The sequence below is a fragment of the Phyllobates terribilis genome, unplaced genomic scaffold (assembly GCF_046119375.1).
Source record: "Phyllobates terribilis strain yellow unplaced genomic scaffold, ASM4611937v1 Scaffold_203__1_contigs__length_3528282, whole genome shotgun sequence".
NCBI classification, from domain to species: domain Eukaryota; kingdom Metazoa; phylum Chordata; class Amphibia; order Anura; family Dendrobatidae; genus Phyllobates; species Phyllobates terribilis.
In genome coordinates, this window is record NW_027362963.1 from 94,909 (window position 1) to 111,970 (window position 17,062).

Below are 17,062 nucleotides of genomic sequence, written 5' to 3' on the forward strand. Positions count from 1 at the left end.
CGGCCGGTGGCCGCCGCCGCCAGCACCGATAACTTCTGATCGGCAGGGGTGCTGCGTGCAGGACCCCGGCCGATCATACATTGATGCCCTATCTTATGGATATGACTCGCCCCCTGGGCCGTGGGTTACCCGGAACCGGGCAATAGGGCAATAATGGGGGTAGTAGTGGCAACCCGGTCCATGGCTCAGGGTGGTCATACCAAATGTTGTGGCAGTCTATTTGTAGGGTTTTAAATGTCCGACTACGCCACCCGTGGATTGCGGTCAGGGTTAACCGCCGCTGCAGTGCAGACCGCTGGGGCAGATGTAGGTGTGCAGCACTAAGTAGTATATCTCCGCACGGGAGGAGTGTGGCCCCAGGGCAGTATATAGATGGATGATGGAGGGGATGATTCTGACCGCAATAGCCAGGAAACGGAGGCCTCTTAAACAGTTCAGGGTCTTTATTAGAACAGGTGAGACGACCCAAAAACAGTCCCGGCTAGGAGGGGGCCTGGATGTCTGAGAACAAGTGGGAAGCTGGCCCTGGTCAGGGTGAGGGTGAAGGCCTACCATGCTCTCTGCGCTCTTTCTGGCTATTTCCCTCCTTGTGGTGTAACAGCCCACGTTCCTGAGCTCACCGTGTCTTCTCGCCCGTATGGCTTGCAACTTGGGTCCCTTTCTACTCTTGGCCTGGTGCAGCTTTGCTGGTCCCTTCTGCTGTGGCGGAACCTCCGGGCTTCTTAGGCCAAGGAACATACAGTCCCCTGCGGGCTGGTTATTTGCTGTAGGACTTGGATTCCTAACAGCCTCGGACACCAAGTCCGGTAGATCAGTTTCTCTCTCAGCCAGGACAGGCTCTCCTCGCCTTCCGTCCCTGGCTCGTGGCTCCTCTACTGCCACACGACCTCCTCAGCTTCAGCTGAACTGGCTCTCCCTTCTCTGGGACACCTCTCACTCCAGAGACAGGTCGTCCAGAACTCTCTAACCCTGCCCCCAGTTCCAGCTTTTATAGGGTCAGCCTGCTCCCCCTACTGACTTGGGACAGGAGGTGCTGCATGCTAATGGTCCCTGACCAGAGAACCTCCCCCTTGCTCTCAGACACAGCTTTATTATACATTTGTGGCATCCAGGCCAGGGTGACACATTCCCCCCTAGTAAAACTTAGTACTCCGGGACTAACAGGAAACACAAATATAGGTTATAAACAACAACATAACATATGTACAAGTGCATTTTGTCCTTAAGGAAACGGCGCTTCCGCGACCGGGTGTCCATTTCACCCAACAAGGCGAAGTCTTTGAGCGATGTGGGGACCTGTCCAAAGCAAACCCCAAACGTTGGGCGTGGCTGCAAGGCAAAACTACCTACTTTGGACCACACGGGGCCACGCCAGACAGGTTTTTCTTCCGTGGCCGTCTTCGCAAGAGGCACCAACTGCAACTATCTACATGATAGTTCCGGTTATTCATCGTCCATAACCTGTCAGTCCATGAGCTAGAAAAACTAGAAAAACATAATTAATAACCAGGGTACAACATAACACATTAAATACATACATTATCCACTTAGATCTTCCAGCGAGCTGGCATTTGCCCCTTAGTGCTTCGGGTTGACCTACGTAACCCACTGTCTGGTGGTGGTCTAACCTGGTTTTTCTCACTAGCGCTCAGGGTGCAGTCACTGGCTAAACTTACAGGCAGGGCAGGCAGCTGTCTGCGGGTCCTCTGGCTTACCGCAGGCATGGCAGGCTCACTGTCAGCAGAGGGTTGACTCTCCTGGGCTGCTGGTACAGGCCCTTCTGCCTCTGGAACTGCTTGTTCTTCTCCACCTTCCTGCTCTGGTGTAGGTTGTTGCTGAGCCGGTTGCAGGAAATGCAGGACGGGTACCACTATGGCACCGTTTATTCGAGTCCAGGACTGAGGGAATTCTCCGAGAATGGTGCTGATCATTTCTTCCTTGTCCTCTGCGGGTTCAAGGTCACTTTGATCCTCTTCTGCACTACGGAGTTGCTCGGGGCACATTTTTAGGTGGTCTCTGGAGACGGTACTAGTGGTTTCTCCTCCATCCTTAGTGACCACGCACACCTTCGGGTTGTCGTGATCAGACTGCAGTACTGTGTAGGGTTCCCTTTCCCACTGGTCATCCAGCTTATGTAGCCTTCTCTTTCGCTTCAGAACCTGCTCACCAGGTTCCAGGGGACAAGCAGGGATGTGTTGGTTGAAGAGCCTCTCTTGCTTTTGTCTCGCCTGGGCCAGGCTCTTCTCCATACTCTCCTGTACCTTCTTGTACTGCAGTCGCCTTTCCGTATCCCAGTCCGCATCTGGGGAGGTGTCCTTGGGTGTTAGGACTCCCATCTCCAGGTCTATGGGCAGCTTACCTGGTCTGGCTCTCATCAGGTAAGCCGGGGTGCAGTTTGTAGCATTCACCGGGATATGGTTGTATAAGTCTATCAGGTCCGGCAGTTTTTCTGGCCACAGGCTGCATTCCTCCAGGGGCAACGTCTTCATGAGATCAATGACTATATTGTTCATTTTCTCACACATCCTGTTGGTTTGTGGGTGGTAAGGCGTTGTCCGAATCTTCTTACAGCCATAGAGGTTGCAGAACTCTTGGAAGATTTTGGCCTCGAATCCAGGACCTTGGTCTGTCAGGACCTGTTCTGGATACCCGTGTGGGTGGCAGAAGGTTTGCTGGAAGGCTCTGGCCGCCGTTTGAGCTGTCAAGTCTTTTACCGGGACCACCACTAGAAATCGGGAATAATGGTCCATGATTGTCAGGGCATAAACGTATCCTGACCGGCTTGGAGCCAATTTGACGTGGTCCAGAGCTACCAGATCAAGAGGCTGCTTGGTGACGATGGGCCTCAAGGGTGTCTTCTGGCTGGTGCGGTCCTTCCTCCTTAGATTACAAGGGCCACAGTCTCTGCACCACTTCTCTACAGCCCCTCTCATGCTGATCCAGAAGAACCGTCCTCTTAGCAGGAACTCCAGTTTCTTCCAGCCGAAGTGCCCCGCTCTGTCATGGTAAGCCTCCAGGACCATAGCTGCATCTCGCCTTGGGACGACTTGCCAGGTCAGCTCGTGCGTCCGGTGGTTGACGAGTCTTCTGCACAGCTTACCTTCATAGAGGAACAGCCTGCTCTTCTCTTTCCATAGCTGCTTGGCTTCCTCTGGGGCATCCGGATCTAGACGGACGTCTTCTCGGGTCAGCAGGTCTTTCACCATGCGGACTGCAGGGTCACTATCTTGGGTCTTGGCCCAGCTGTGGTGAGGTAGGGGATTGATCATGATGGTTGTTAAGTCTTCCTCCTTCACGCAGTGGGAATATTGAGTGGCCCCATACCGGTGGAATGCAGGGAGCTGTTATGAACTGCTACAAACACTAAGGAAAGAAAGGAAAACTGTCCCTACCATAGGACTAAGCTGATTCCCTACGATGCAGTGGGGGACCTGTTCCTTGTGAACAGACCCGCCTAAGTCCCCGGCTAGTCCGAACGCTGACCTATAGATATAAGGGAGGGGTCCCTACAAGAACTAAGGACTGGGATATAGTTGGACACCTCCTAGCACAAATTGTAGCAGAGCAAAGACAAACAAACAAACAGAAGTACTAGTGGTCAAAAGACCAAGCAAACTACAGAGTAAGGTACAAGGCACCTGGCTAGCTTAAGAGTAAATGTAACACTGAAGTCCTGCAAGGCCAGGAGGGCGGAGCTGGATTATATAGGCAAAAAGTCATGTGACCAGCAAAATAGAAAAAACTAACAGGAGGGTTCTAACAGTACCCCCTCTTCAATGAGGATCCTCCGGATCCTCCAGGCCCAGGTCTATCAGGAAACCTCCTGTGAAACGCTCCGACAAGTCTAGGAGCAGAGACATCATCCGCCCTTACCCAGGAGTTATCCTCGGGACCGAAACCCTTCCAAGCGACGAGATACTGCAATCTCCCTCTATGCCATCTAGAATTAAGAATGCGAGAAATTTCATATTCACCTTCTTCCTCCACCGGAGGAACAGAGACAGTGGCGTCCCTATCAGAAACATCAGCTTTTTTCAATAAGGAAACATGAAACACCGGATTAATCTTCCAGGAGGTAGGAACCTCCAACCTAACAGCAGATTGGTTAACTACCTGAAGCACCTTAAACGGACCTACAAACTTCGGGCCCAATTTCTTAGAAGGAATCCTCAACCGCAGATTCCTAGAGGACAACCAAACCATGTCACCAACAGTAAACAAAACCTCTTGACGTTTCCTGTCAAAGTACCTCTTGGATTTTTTGTTGGCCTCTTGAAGGTTACGACGTACATCAGTCCAAACTCTCTCCAAATCATCGGAAAAATTCTCCTCCTCCGGCACAGCCGATACCAATTTGGAGAATGACCCAAACGACGGATGTCTCCCAGTACAACAAAAAAAAGGAGAACACCCAGCAGAAGAGGATGTATGGTTGTTAAGAGCAAATTCAGCCAGTGGCAGAAACTCAGACCACCCCTCTTGATTGTCAGCCACAAAACAACGCAAAAACTGTTCAACATCCTGGTTCTTTCTTTCTGTCTGTCCATTAGACTCAGGATGATAACCAGACGAAAATGACAAATGGACTCCCAACCTGTCACAAAAGGCACGCCAAAAACGAGCCACGAACTGAGGTCCCCTATCGGAAACAATGTCGGAAGGAACGCCATGGAGCCTGACAATTTCTTTAACAAAAGCCTTAGCGAGTGTCCTGGCGAAGGGCAGTTTGATGAAGGGAACCAAGTGACACATCTTGCTAAAACGGTCCACGACCACCCAGATAACAGTGAAACCCTCAGAGGCAGGAAGGTCAGTAATAAAATCCATAGCAAGATGCGTCCAAGAAGCACTAGGAACCTCCAGAGGGCAAAGCAACCCCGCAGCAGGAGCATGTGAAGACTTAGATCTAGCACACACAGTACATTGACGCACCCACTTAATGACTTCCTTCTGCCACCCAGGCCACCAAAAACTGCGACCTACAAGTCTCTTAGTCTCCGAAATTCCTGGATGACCTGCCAACCGAGACTTATGACACTCCACAAACAAATCTCTCATAAAGTTCCTAGGCACAAACAACCTTCCATGGGGAGTGTTAGATGGGGCATACTCCTGGGCTTTCAGAATCCCATCTTCCAAAACGGAGTCCAATGCTGCTATCACAACACCTTCCTGTAAAATGCTCTCCTCCTCCTCGCTACCAACCATGGGAGAAAAACTGAGAGATAACGCATCAGCTTTTACATTCTTGGTACACGGGATGTAAGTAACAGAAAAATTAAACCGCGAAAAAAAAAGTGCCCACCTAGCTTGACGGGCATTCAAGCGCTTGGCAGCATCAAGATAGATCAGATTCTTACGATCAGTAAAAACCTGAATGGTAAATTTAGCACCTTCCAAGAGATGACGCCAATGTTCAAATGCGAGTTTAATCGCCAGCAATTCCCGATTACCGACATCGTAATTAAGTTCGGTCTCAGAAAATTTTTTTGAAAAAAAAAGCACAGGGATGTACTCCATCCTTGTTTTCCTGAGACAAAACAGCACCGACCCCCACCGAAGAAGCATCAACCTCGACCAAAAAAGGCTTGGTCTCATCAGGCTGCATAAGGATGGGGGCAGAACTGAACCTCTCCTTGAGATACACAAAAGCTTCAATGGCCTCAGTAGTCCACTGAACCGTATTCGCACCTTTCCTGGTGAGATCGGTCAGCGGCTTAAGAATTATAGAAAAATTCTTAATGAATTTTCTGCAATAATTGGCGAAACCCAAAAATCTCTGTATTGGTTTCAAACTAATAGGCCTAGGCCATTCCTGCACCGCCTGAACCTTCACCGGATCCATCTCAAAGCCCTCACTGGAGATAATGTAGCCCAAAAAACTAATTCTCTGCACAGCGAACTCACATTTCTCCAGCTTAGCAAAAAGTGAATTGTCGCTTAACAACTGCAATACCTCACGTGCGCTCTGCCAATGAGACTCCAGATCCGGCGCAAAAATCAAAATGTCATCCAAATACAACACCACATTCTTACCGATCAACGGTCTTAGGATGTCATTAATAAGGTTCTGAAAAAAAGCTGGTGCGTTGGTTCGACCAAAGGGCATAACCAGATTCTCAAAATGACCCACTGGAGTGTTAAAAGCAGTTTTCCACTCATCACCTTCCTTCATACGTAACAAATTGTATGCCCCCCGGAGATCAATCTTAGAGAACCACTTGGCCCCCACTAACTGGTTGAACAAGTCAGGAATTAATGGCAGTGAATAGGAATTGCGTACTGTAATTTTATTAATTTCGCGAAAGTCCAGACATGGACGTAAACCGCCGTCCTTTTTTTTTCCAAAAAAAAATCCAACAACCACAGGTGACTTAGAAGGTCTAATGTGACCGGCGGCCAAGCTTGTCTGTATGTATTCCTCCAAGGCCTTTCTCTCAGGGATAGTAAGATTAAATAAGCGACTCTTGGGAAGAGTTGCTCCAGGGACAAACTCAATAGTACAATCATAGTCCCTATGAGGAGGCAAAACTTGCAACTCCTCCTCTGAAAAAACCTTCCAAAAATCCTGAATAGGTACAGGTAATTCCCCTCTTTCCACAGCAGCAATGCGACCGTTACAACATCTATCATAACACTTAGGACTCCAAGACTTAATTTCATTGGTAGACCAGTCCAGTACAGGATTGTGCAATTTTAACCAAGGTAACCCCAAAACCACTGGAGCAGGCAAATTATTTAACCGGTTCCCGACCGCCCACTGTAGATAAACGTCGGCGCTTGCTGGGCTCTGTGCAGCGCCGACGTTTAAAAACGGTGGGTGGTCTCGCAGCGCTCAGGACCCCCAGGGTCCTGCAAGCGCTGCGATTCCGGTGCAGAGCGTTAGCTCTGACAGGGGACATCATCGGGACCTGATTGGATCAGGTCCCAGTGATGTTAACCCTTTGCTATGTTCTATATGCCGCGATCTATAGTGATCGCGGCATATAGAAGATAGACAGAGGAGAGGGGGTCGTCTTACTTACCTCTCCGACGACCCCTGATACCTTCCAGGACCTGGGGTAGCTATGGCAGCTGGAGGTCACATGACCACCTCCAGATCTGCCATATTTGGTGTCCTGCCTGGCTCAGCCTGCAGCTGAAGCCTGGCAGGAGACACGGTGTGAAACAGTCAGCAAAGATCTCATGTAATGTAATACATGTCTATTACATTACATGAGATCAGTGATCAGAAAAATAAAAATTAATGTCCCATACAAGGACTAAGTAAAAATGTAAAAAAAAAGTTAAAAAAAAGTTTTTAAACTGTTAAAAAAAATCACAAAATAAATAAAAAATAAATAAAATATTAAACCAATAAATCCGTATATTTTTACAAAACCAAAAAAAGTACACATATTTGGTATCACCGCGTCCGAAACAACCCAAGCTATAAAAGTGTCACACTAATTAACTCCTTCTGTGCACACCGTAATAAAAATAAATAAAAAACGTGGCAAAAAAATATGCTTTTTCATCATATCGCCAAACAAAAAGTGGAAAAAAATGCGATCAAAAAGCAAAATAGAAATAAAAATGGTACCGCTGAAAACGTCATCTTGTTCCGCAAAAAAAAAGCCGCCATACAGCTCCATCAGCCGAAAAATAAAAAAGTTATAGCGCTCAGAATAAAGCATAAAATTGTTTTATTGTGTAAAAGCGCCAAAAAATAAAAAAAATACAGTAAGTGTAGCATCGCTGTAAATGTACTGACCCGAAGAATAACGCTGCCTGATCACTTTTACCACACGCAGAACGGCATAAAAAAAAACCCTCAAAAAACAATTCCTGAATTGTTGGTTTTTGTTAATTTTACCTCCCAAAAAACGGAATAGAAAGCGATCAAAAAATGTCACGTACCCAAAAATGGTACCAATAAAAATGTCAACTCGTCCCGCAAAAAACAAGCCATCACATGACTCTGTCAGCCAAAATATGGAAAAATTATAGCTCTCAAAATAGGTGATGCAAAAACTAGATTTTGCAAAAAAAAGCGTCTTTTAGTCTGTGACAGCTGTCAATCATAAAAACCCGATATGATTCTGGTATCGCTGTAATCACACCGACCCGAAGAATAAAGTAATCTAATCAGTTATATCACACGAGGAAAGGAGTAAAAAATAAATAAAACCAATTCTTCACCGGCTACTGATTTGTTTATTATGTCTCCCAAAGATCGCAGTAAGGCTCTGCCCACATTTATCCTGCGCTCTGCGCTGAGCGCTTACACAAGAGTTTCCGTGTAAATCTCTGAAATACGTGATTCAGACAAAACCCATGACGGAAGATTCCCTCTAATGAGGCAGATATAGGCCACTGTGGATGCCGTCTGGCCTGGGATCCCACGGTGTCATTTGTTTTAGGCGTGCATAAAAGTGCGGTTGGCCACAGTTTTGTGCACTTCTGAAAAAAAGGACACCGCTAAACAGAGGCCAGACGGAGTCCAGAGTAACTCTGCTGCCTCATTATAGTGAATGGATCCCGCAGGGGTTTCATCTGAATTACATCACTTGGAAATTTAGATGGAAACCCCGATGTAAGTGCTCAGCCTAGAGCGCCGGATAAATGTTACGTAAAATGTTCCCAATAAAAGCTTCAACTCAGTCCTCAAAAAAAGCTAGTCCCCACTCAGGTCCGTCATCTGTTAAAAATATAAGGGACTTCCAAGTTACTGGTAGCAGAAAGGCTCTGGAAAAGCGAAATGGCCCTTGCCCCCCAAAAGAAATTCAGAAAATGTTGTGCTCCCAAATTCAAATGCCTATTCTACAATAATTTGTTCTCCAATTGTCAAATAGCACTCCGTCCCCCCAGATCTCGCCGTATGGCTGAGCGGTACAATACAGCCACATATGGGGTATTGCCACTTTTAGTAGAAATTGTGTGACACATTTCGGCACCATTTTTACCCATTGCCCTGTGTGAAAATGTAAAATCTGAGGGTAAAACATTTTTTTGTGGTAAAAATATAATTATGCTTTTTTCACTGCCCAATGGTATAAATTTAAAAATTAAAAAATACTCACTACTTCCCTAGATTAATTCCTTGAGAGATGTAGTTTACAAAATGGGGTCACTTGTGGGGGTTTCTGCTGTTTTGGCATGTCAGCGACTCTTCAAATGTGACATGGTGTCTGCCACCTATCCCAGCCAACATAGCGCTCCTTTCTCTTCCGAACCCTGCCGTACACCAAAGCAGTGGTTTTCCCCCACATATGGGGTATCGGCGTACTCAGTGCAATTTATCCTGTTACCCTTATGATAATGCAAAATTAGGGAATGAAAAACATTTTTTGTGGGAAAAATGTGAAAATTGTATTTTTACGGCTCAATATTATAAACTTCTGTGAAGCACTTGGGGTGCAAGGTGCTCACCACACATCTAGATAAGTTTCCTAAGGGGTCTAGTTTCCAAAATGGTGGCACTTGTGGGGGGTTTCCACTGTTTAGGCACATTAGGGGCCCCCCAAATGCGACATGGCGTCCGCTAATTATTCAAACAAATTTTCCATTCAAAAAGTCAAATGGCGCTCCTTCCCTTTCAAACCCTGCCATGCGCCCAAACAGTAATTTGCCTCCACATATGGGGTATCGGCGTGTTCAGGAGAAATTGCACAACAAATTTCATGGTGCAATTTATCCTATTACCCTTATGATAATGCAAAATTAAGGGATGAAAAACGGTTTTGTGGGAAAAATGTGAAAATTTTATTTTTACAGCTCAATATTATAAACTTCTGTGAAGCACCTTGGGGTTCAAGGTGCTCACCACACATCTAGATAAGTTCCCTAAGGGGTCTAGTATCCAAAATGGTGTCACTTGTGGGGGGTTTCCACTGTTTAGGCACATCAGGGGCTCCCCAAATGCAACATGGCGTCCGCTAATTATTCAAACAAATTTTACATTCAAAAAGTCAAATGGCGCTCCTTCCCTTTCAAACCCTGCCGTGCGCCCAAACAGTGGTTTGCCTCCACATATGGGGTATCGGCGTGTTCAGGAGAAACTGCACAATAAATTTCATGTTGCAATTTATCCTATTACCCTTATGATAATGCAAAATTAAGGGATATAAAACGGTTTTGTGGGAAAAATGTGAAAATTTTATTTTTACAGCTCAATATTATAAACTTCTGTGAAGCACCTTGGGGTTCAAGGTGCTCACCACACATCTAGATAAGTTCCCTAAGGGGTCTAGTTTCCAAAATGGTGTCACTTGTGGGAGGTTTCCTCTGTTTAGGAACATCAGGGGCTCTCCAAACGCAACATGGCGTCTGCTAATTATTCAGACAAATTTTACATTCAAAAAGTCTAATGGCGCTCCTTCCCTTCCGAGCCCTGCAGTGCGCCCAAACAGTGGTTTTCCCTCACATATGGGGTATCAGCGCGCTCAAGAGAAATTGCACAAAAAATTTTGGGGTCCATTTTTTCCTGTTACCCCTGTGAAAATAAAAAAAATTAGGTCTAAAGTAACATTTTTGTGAAAAAAGTTAAATGTTAATTTTTTTCTTCCACATTCCAAAAATTCCTGTGAAGCACCTGAAGGGTTAATAAAGTTCTTGAATGTGGTTTTGAGCACCTTGAGGGGTGCAGTTTTTAGAATGGTGTCACTTTTGGGTATTTTCTGTCATAAAGACCCCTCAAAGTGACTTCAAATATGATATGGTCCCTAAAAAAATGTTTTTGTAAATTTTGTTGGAAAAATGAGAAATCGCTGGTCAACTTTTAACCCTTATAGCTCCCTAACAAAAAAAAAATTTTGGTTCCAAAATTGTGCTGATGTAAAGTAGACATGTGGGAAATGTTATTTATTAACTATTTTGTGTGACATATCTCTCTGATTTAAGGGCATGAAAATTCAAAGTTTGAAAATTGCAAAATTTTCAAAATTTTTTGCCAAATTTCCGATTTTTTCACAAATAAACACAAGTGATATCAAAGAAATTTTACCACTATCATGAAGTACAATATGTCACGAAAAAACAATCTCAGAATCAGGGGAATCCGTTGAAGCGTTCCAGAGTAATTACTTCATAAAGTGACAGTGGTCAGAATTGAAAAAATTGGCCCGGTCACGAAGGCAAAAACAGGCTCTGGAGCGAAGTGGTTAAAACATTATCTTTCTTATTATTCTAACATTTGGCAAATATTAAAAATTATGGTAATCCTAATTGACCTAAAACGGGAAAGGTTTATTCTTATTTCATGTCAGATTTTGAGAAAAACATGCATATGTGTCTTTTTATATAGTGTATGTAAACTTCTGGTTTCAACTGTATATATGTATATATGTGCACATCTCATTGCTATAGCAAATCAGTGGGAGTCATCAACAGTGATAAAATAATAGAAAAAAAGGAAGAAAATTGAATCCTTAGAGGAAAAGTAAGATGATTTGTCTAAAAAATGCCAGTGTAAGGAGGCTCGTAAGCTCCCCGGGGAGCCATTGCATGGTTTATAAGCCTCCTTACTCTGGCATTTCACTCTCCTCACTAGGATCTAAGGGGTAAAGTTTTTCCTTCTGAAGTCTCTCACACAGCTAAATCAGATCTCATGCTTTGCACTGCTGAGGGGCAACACCCCGAAACACCATGGCTGCAAATTGAGATTCTAGTTTCCCATTTATCCTAAATCATGTGGAAAGGCTTGTTAAAAGGTTGATATTGACTTTTAGGATTGCTACTTCCAATAGGTTGCACTGGAAGAGACAGTTTGCAAGTTTTGGGTAGAATTTCTCTTCAATAAAAATACTTTTTGATTACACCAGTGATTTTTTTCCTTTCTTACAGACTGGACCAGTCATTGGGGAAGCCCTCACTGTTTCTTTCTGGATAGATTCCACTTCCTACCACTATGAAATGGAATAAATGCTATGTTTTAGAGAAATTAACAATAGTAATGGTAATAATCTGACACCATATGATGGCAAATCCAAGCAACATGCCGTCATTTGTAACAATGGGAAAGCCTTTTTTTAAGAGGTTGTCCAGAATAAGGATGCCATATTTCATCGCTTTGTGGAAAAATAGGTAAATCGTTTCTCATGTTATATTCTCTGAACTGTAAATCGTAAACAGTTTCACAAATTTGGTTGAATGCCAGTGGACCCAAAAAATGCTAATTTCTAATAGTAAATTTAAAAATGACTTTTTTTTACTTTTATTTATTTCCAGATAAAGTGAAAGATCGAGGCTCTAATACAATTGGGTCAAGATTGAACCGTGTCGAGGACAAGGTAAGAAAATAAGATAAAACCATATATATTTATATTATGCACAGCTACTACTTACACATACACACATGGAGTACAGGATATACAGACAATTACCACATACTACATACAGAATATTCCTCACTCTCTGAAAAAGTGTAAAATACATAATGGTGCATCCAGACACCAATTCTACAGCGCTGCTCATACACTGCAAAGAGTCTAAATACCTGTGGTCATCTGTGACTTGCACACACAAGTTAAGGTGGCCACACACAATAACTGAAAGTTGATTGCTGGTTCGGCCGTGCACTACCTCTCCCAACTCTCATACACGAGAAGGTTTGGCTTGGTTAAATGTTCATGTGTTTTCAAAGCGGAGAACTGTGAAAATCACTGCCAAACGGCTCTGGCAGCAGCTTATCACCTGAATAACAAAAGGGTCAGGCATTAAGGGTCAGGCAGTTTGAATTTTACCTCCTCTGACCTCATCTGTCAGGGAAGAGTCTGGATGTCCCCTTAGACTATTAGCTTAGTCTATTGTGTATGGAGGCTTAAAGGGGTTTTCCATTACTCAGACAACTCCTTCTCAATCCATATGTGTGTCCCCCAGTAAAATAATAACACCTATACTCACCTCCAGTGCCAGCACTATTCCAGCGGTGTCTGCACTGGCTCTCCTGGGGATTGCGTGTGTCATGGGTGTGTCAGAAGTGACAGACAGTCATCCTGCAGTTGGTTGCAGGAGATCTCTTCATTTGGCCCTACAGACAACTTCTTAGAATATGTATCTCTAGGACCCAGGGGCTAGCTTCCTCGGGCTAATTAACACCCTGGCCTGGATGTATAAATACCTGTTGTGAGCCAGAGGGAGGTGCCAGCGATATTCATTGCCCCTTGTGAAGGCTTGAGCAAGAGCAGTACTTCTATCTCTCTGGTGCTAGAGAACGTGTGCGCATTTGTCTGGAGTCGAGTAAAGCTAAGCGATTTTCCCTTGTTTGTCCCCCCTTGTTGTCTTTAGTGTTCAGTGGGGATCAACTAGTGCTCATCCTTTCTGTTCCCTAGCCTGAGCCTAATGCCAGGGATAGACAGGCTGAGGTATGCGTGCGGCGATTGGTGAAGAACCAATAAAGGGACATTAGTGGAGACAGGGTGACACTAGATCAGCCTAGGAGTTCTCCACTCCCCACTTTCCCTAGTCTGGGTTCCCTTTCCGTTTTCCCTTTGTGTTGCACTTAGTCTTTCCCACACCTTGCGTGACAGCATGACATTATGTCTCATGATTCCTAGGGGCAATCAGTGCTGACTTTACTCTCCCCGCCTTTGGCCAACTTGCATACATCCAGAGGAAGTGAGAGATGTTGCTGCTCTTACTTCCTCCGGATGTACAGGTATGTGCTATAACTGGAGGCAGGAAGAGTGAAGCCAGCGCTGATTGGCAGCAGGGATCACTTGACATAACAATGTCACGTGATCCCAAGGAGAGCCAATGCCGACACGGCTGGAATACTGGAAGGGAGTATAGGTGTTATTATTTTACTGAGGGCAAAAATATATATATGGAGAAGGAGATGTCCGAGTAGTAGAAAACCCCTTTAAGTGTTGGCTACTACTTTCATGGATGTGGACAGAAAGCTCTTTCTGAGTTCATTAAGTAGTTCAATCTGACAAAGGTTTCCAATAGAGTTGGTGCGAGTCAATTCGCAGGACCCAGTCCATCAGCCACATCCATAATCTGTGACGGCTGCATCGGAGCCCTGAGAACCACCTCCTACATCCCGGCATCCACAGCTGTTCTACTGATTAGCCGGCCTGATGCAATGTCACATATGCATCATGCTGTAACCATAAAGATGCAGCTAATCAGAAGAGAAGCAGGGATCTTGGAAGGTAGAAGGCAGGTCTTGAGGCTCCTGTCCAGCATCCAAAGATTACTGACGTGGCTGATGGACCCAGTGCTGCGAAACGAATCGCACCAACTATAGTTTTCAATTAAAACAACAATGTCTAAATGGCTAACCAATATTGCATTAAAGGATCAATCTACTTTATTTCTCCCCAAAACTGTGCCTCTCTTGTCCATGGGGTGTGTCTGGTATTGCAACTCAGTGCCCCATTGATTTGGTTAGGGATAAGCTACAATATCAGGCAGCGCTCATGGGTAGTGTAAAATGTGTATGGAGTGTGGTCTGTATCTATGCTATTTTCTTGTTTGAATTTTTTTTTATATATTTGTAGGTAACTCAAATGGATCATAAACTCAATCTCATAACCGATATGATTCACCACCTGATAGCAAACCAACAAAGCGGTCAGTCTACCAACAGAACACCGCACCGGAGCAACTCTCTGAACGACGGGAGCAACCTCTCCAGTACTCTGCCTACCTACCAACAGTTAACAGTGCCAAGACGAAACCAAGATAATGCATCTTGATGAACAAACACAAACTCGTTCTTCTACTGTCCTCAATGCAGATATTCATTATTTTAATGAATGCATTTATAAGCAGAAAGTAAAATGAATGATGAAATTAGACTGAGTATCGAGTAAGTGTGTAACACTGTAAAGGACGTCTTGTCTATTCTCTGTAGATCCTATCAGGGTTCATTGAAGGTTTCTTAGAGGAAGGGACATGGAACATATGTGTATTGCTCCATGTAGAAACATGCAAGAAAGCATCTGATACATTGATGAATCCTTTCTCAGGAAGATTGTAGCTCATCGGCCTGTGGGATCGTAAATCGCTACGGGTCGTGCTGTAAAACTGGCAATACAACTGAACAATTACCCTGATTTTTTTTATTGTATTAAAATACACTTTTTACATTGATTTTCAATTTTTGGGGGCCTAAAATGAAAATTCATTTGAGAAAAATAGAAATAAATATTGTACTGTAGATAATTACACTTCTTTTTTTTTACAATGTATTTTTGGTAAAAATGGCATTAAAGAGTTAATTTTTCTTTATGATTTCTGATCACAATTTTTTTTTTCTGGAATATTTTTTGACATCTGATCAAATGTATTGTATTTTCTCAAAAATGTTGATATTTGCACATTGATTGGTTTAAAACAGTGATGGCGAATCTTTTAGAGACCGAGTGCCCAAACTGCAATCCAAAACCCACTTATTTATCGCCAAGTGCCAACACGGCAATTTATCCTAAATATTGAGGTTTTACTGATACAAACAACTGATACAAAGAGCAGGCGAGGGCAGCATAGAGTAGCCACAGACAGGAGCAGGGGTAAGAGACTGCAGAAATAAAGAATGTGCTCGCCCACATCCTGGTATATATGCTGGCCCTCCCCTCAATCCTGGTATATATGCTGGCCCTCCCCTCAATCCTGGTATATGTGCTGGCCCTCCCCTCAATCCTGGTATATATGCTGGCCCTCCCCTCAATCCTGGTATATGTGCTGGCCCCCCCCTCAATCCTGGTATATATGCTGGCCCTCCCCTCAATCCTGGTATATATGCTGGCCCTCCCCTCAATCCTGATATATATGTTGGCCCCCCCTCAATCCTGGTATATATGCTGCCCCCCCCCTCAATCCTGGTATATGTGCTGGCCCTCCCCTCAATCCTGGTATATATGCTGGCCCTCCCGTCAATCCTGGTATATATGCAGGCCCTCCCCTCAATCCTGGTATATATGCCGGCCCTCCCCTCAATCCTGGTATATATGCTGGCCCTCCCCTGAATCCTGGTATATATGCTGGCCCTCCCTTCAATCCTGGTATATATGCTGGCCCTCCCCTCAATCCTGGTATATATGCTGGCCCTCCCTTCAATCCTGGTATATATGCTGGCCCTCTCTTCAATCCTGGTATATATGCTGGCCCTCTCCTCAATCCTGGTATATATGCTGCCCCTCCCCTCAATCCTGGTATATATGCTGCCCCCCTCAATCCTGGTATATATGCTGGCCCTCCCCTCAATCCTGGTATATATGGTGGGCCTCCCCTCAATCCTGGTATATATGCTGGCCCTCCCTTCAATCCTGGTATATATGCTGGCCCTCCCCTCAATCCTGGTATATATGCTGGCCCTCCCTTCAATCCTGGTATATATGCTGGCCCTCCCCTCAATCCTGGTATATATGCTGGCCCTCCCTTTAATCCTGGTATATATGCTGGCCCTCTCTTCAATCCTGGTATATATGCTGGCCCTCTCCTCAATCCTGGTATATATGCTGGCCCTCCCCTCAATCCTGGTATATATGCTGGCCCTCCCCTCAATCCTGGTATAAATGCTGGCCCTCCCCTCAATCCTGGTATATATGCTGCCCTCCCCTCAATCCTGGTATATATGCTGGCCCTCCCCTCAATCCTGGTATATATGCTGGCCCTCCCCTCAATCCTGGTATATATGCTGCCCTCCCCTCAATCCTGGTATATATGCTGGCCCTCCCCTCAATCCTGGTGTATATGCTGGCCCTCCCCTCAATCCTGGTATATATGCTGGCCCTCCCCTCAATCCTGGTATATATGCTGGCCCTCCCCTCAATCCTGGTATATATGCTGGCCCTCCCCTCAATCCTGGTATATATGCTGGCCCTCCCTTCAATCCTGGTATATATGCTGGCCCTCTCTTAAATCCTGGTATATATGCTGGCCCTCTCCTCAATCCTGGTATATATGCTGGCCCTCCCCTCAATCCTGGTATATATGCTGGCCCTCCCCTCAATCCTGGTATAAATGCTGCCCTCCCCTCAATCCTGGTATATATGCTGGCCCTCCCTTCAATCCTGGTATATATGCTGGCCCTCCCCTCAATCCTGGTATATATGCTGGCCCTCCCTTCAATCCT